Consider the following 4,215-nt stretch of genomic DNA (forward strand, 5'->3'; position numbering starts at 1 on the left):
CGTATGGACTCATGGATAAGATATTTACACGTTTCAGACCAATTTGAGAATTTTGTCATCGATTTGTTAGAGCATATTTTTGCATATTTTACCCATAAGAGCATAATTTTGCATGATTTGACTTTTTAGCATATTTAAGGCATATTTTCGAGTTTTTAGAGCATATTTTACTCTTTTAGTGCATACTTCTTCTATTATACTAGTTCTTCAAACTATGAGATGAAACATTTATGAAAAAATGTTGTAGGATATAGAATATGACATTAAACATTTATTATTCCATTACAATTTCAGTTTTTTTGAGCTTTTCAATGTTAAAAAATAATAAAAAATTTTATTTTTGGATCATATATTTTAAATTTTAAGAGCATATTTTGAGTTTTTTACGGCATATTTAAAGCGCTTAAAACGCTTTTTTTAGAGCATGTTTTCGGTTTCCCTGGTCATCACTAAGTAATCTAGTGCCTTTCCGAGATAAAACTCTCTTCTATATTTCTATCCTCAAGGCTATTTCGAAGGGAATGGTAGTAACAAAAAGTAATGAGTTCTTTACTACGTCTTCAATAGCATTTTATCTTATTATTTTAACACGGTGTTAACATTGAAGGCAAGTACTTCTACGCTCGCTTACAAATATGGAGTTAAAGAAGTACTTGCAATTTAACTTAACACCACTTAGCTATTTGATTTGTTTGTCAATTTATAGTTTTCACTTACAAATTTGAGTACAAATCATTTAACAATTTTTATTGTGACGTTACTGAAACAATAATTTTGTTTTTTTACACGTCTTCCTTTCAGAGGACTAGGGTTCTATAAATCGACTTTCGAATAATCGAACAATGGAAAGTCGAAAAGTCGAAATAGACTTTTTGTTTTAACTATAGAACCCTACAGAGGACTCATTCCTTTGTTAAAAATTTTACTCTGGGATTATAATTATCAATTTCATTTAAATGTCTGGTAACACTCTCAGAAAAAAATTATTTTTTCTTTAAGCCATAACATATGCTTTACAAATATAAGATTCAAATTACAAGTATAATGTCTTCATCTACTATATGCAGACATATATTGTTTGTAATGAAAACACTATCCATTTCAAAATGCAGACATTCTTCATTCACTTCAAGTGTTTAAGCGTATGTAAAGAATACATGAAGTTAATAATGGATTTGTCTATTTTTATTTTATTATTGTTGTTTGTTGTTGAATATTTTTCCATAAGGTCAACAATATTTAAGTCAGAATGGATATGTTTATAATTTTTAAAACAAATAAAATTTTAATTTAGATATGTAGACAAACACACTTATACAATTATTTTGTTAAAATATTTCAAAATTTTGATTATTGTATACACAGATAAGCACTAAACATTCATATAAAGTTAAACACGGTTAGAACGTATTATTAGGGTGTCCAGTGGATAAAGAAATATTTTTAAAATTTTGGAGATATTTTTTCACAAATTATATTGTGGTCAGATTCTTCCAACGCTAGTAGAAAAGTGAGGACCATTCGAAAAAAATGTATACTGCTTATGTGTGTATATACAATCAGGGCTTTACGTAGTAAATGATGAAAAGTATGGTAATGGGTAATTGGTTACAATTAAAGGTTACTCCCAATTTTTGTTTGGTCTTCAAATCCATCGTTGAAAACTTTTGCATGTACATATGTACATTATCAATTACCAGTGTGGGTGAACATGATATACACTGACAAATTACAAATTTAATATCAATATATTTAAGATAACAACACTATTACACTTCAATATTTATACCCTACACCACTATAGTGGGGAGGGTATTATACGTTTGTGCTGATGTTTGTAACATACAAAAATATTGGTCCAATACCCACCTTAAAGTATACCGATCGATTCAGAATCATTTTTTGAGTCGATTAAGACATGTCCGTCCGTCCGTCCGTCCGTCTGTCCGGCTGGCTGGCTGGCTGGCTGACTGTCCATGTAAACCTTGTGCGCAAGGTACAGGCCGCAATTTTCAAGATAATTTGATGAAATTTGGACCAAGCATGTTTTTTGGCACAAGGACGAAGCCTATTGAAAATGGTTGAAATCGGTCCATTATTTCACCTAGCCCCCATACAACCGTACCTCCCGATTTGAACTTTTTATGCTATAATTACGTCAAATATTCTGCTATCTCTCTAAAAATTGGCACAAATATGTTTTATATAAGTATAAATGATACTGCAGATTTTCGTAAGGATCGGCCTATATTTGACCCTAGCCCCCATACAAACCCCCCTTCATAAAATGACTTAAACGTCTAAAATTGACTTGTAACCATTTGTATCGCAATGAAACTCAACAAAACTAACTGTTATTTAGAAATATATCCTTTTCCCAAATTTACCGAGGATCGGCCCATATTTGACCTATATAAAGCCTCATTTAGAAATTTTAGTTTTTTATCAATAAATGGCTTAAATATTTTGGAATTATGGTAATATTCAACATAAAAGTTTCTTTACAAAAAATAAAAATTTTATAAAAGTAAAAATTGTAAAAATATACTCATGGTGTAGGGTATCATATGGTCGGCCATGCCCGACTATACTTTCCTACTTGTTTTCATTTATACTTTTGATATGGAATATTTTTTTTTTAGTATGCATCAAAGAGAACCAAATTGAAAATAATAATAATGTAAGAAATGTACTGATTCTTAATTTGATTTTATTCATCATATTGACTGTTTCTAAATATCATTCCCCTGGTCGTTAACTTTATATGCTGCTGGAATAATTTCATTATTTCAATTTTTTACATTATTTTATTTTTTTTTCTCTCATGTTGCTTTTTCGTATTATTTTTTGTGTGAATTCTATTGAATAAGAATTTATTATACATATATAAAAATCAATATGTTCATAACGTAAAAGAATCAGCTAAAAGAAATTCAAAATGAAAGTACTTTGAATTTACAAAATATCTCTATGTAGGGAAAAAAAGTAAAGTATACGAGTACCTGCATACAAATACAATATGAATTTTGTGCAAGTGTAATGAAATAACTCAAGTCGAAAATTATAGTTTGTATATATATTTAAAAGTTTGCTTAAATTAGCGAAACAGAAATCACACAAGCCGACAAAATTTGAAAACAAAATCAAAACCCTGTGATGTTTCTAAAGGACTAAGAAGCGCTCAATTCGAATCTGAATATTTTCATCATTATATCTGGAATTTTATAAAACGCAATTTTTTTACCCTTTTTGAGATAGCAGAATAACTTTATATGTGAATTGATATATCCCTGAAAGTCTATTCTATTAGCTTTATCATCTGGCATATCTTTTAGCTTCTTTTAGAAATAATCTTCACTGAAAGCTTCAAAATTATTTTGGTATATTCATTGTCTTTTACAATTTGACATACTATAGTACGTAGTGTATTATGCCTGTAAATAACCTTTATATTGAACAAAAATATGGGAGTTACACTTACGATGACGATGTTCCAATCAACCCAAAAACACTTTTTGATTCGACTTAACCATGTCCGTCCTTCCGTCAACTTCAACGGATGATATCTCAACAACTACAACTCCAGAGACTAAATACTATAAGAAAACAATTTAAGCCGATTTGAGTTATTTTACAGTATCACCACAGATATTTATAACTTAGAAAAGTAAAAATAAAACACAAGTGTTTGAGTTACTAGCACAAGTTGTACACTCTTAAATATATATGTACATTCGTACATATCAGATAGTATGCATAAAAATAAAGGTCATTCTTATATCTAACTTATAGAAATATCAATACAGTCTGATGCATAACTATTTACTTGTAGAAGACACAGGCATTACTTCAGTTACTATTGCTGTTGCTAACAAAAACAATACACTATCACCTACATAGATACAAAGTACTTATCATCTTCTTTTGAGCTATTTTGAGAATATACATATTTGCATATTTATTGAATTGAAAATACATTAACGTAAAATAGTAAAGAAAAATATTAAAAAAAATGCCACCTTTAATTTAAAACTCCAAGCCCAAAAGTTATAAAGTAATGATAAGTTTAACGGCCGTATAAGTTTGATGAAAATTAAAGCTCAAATGACAAAAGTCGGAAATTACTTTATAATAAGATATGCTAAAGAAGATCAATCTATGAGTTATAAAATAAAATCGAAATCGATAAATCACCTCTTAAATCGAGAAGATTAT

This window comes from Lucilia cuprina, chromosome 5 (assembly GCF_022045245.1).
Source record: "Lucilia cuprina isolate Lc7/37 chromosome 5, ASM2204524v1, whole genome shotgun sequence".
Lineage (NCBI taxonomy): Eukaryota > Metazoa > Arthropoda > Insecta > Diptera > Calliphoridae > Lucilia > Lucilia cuprina.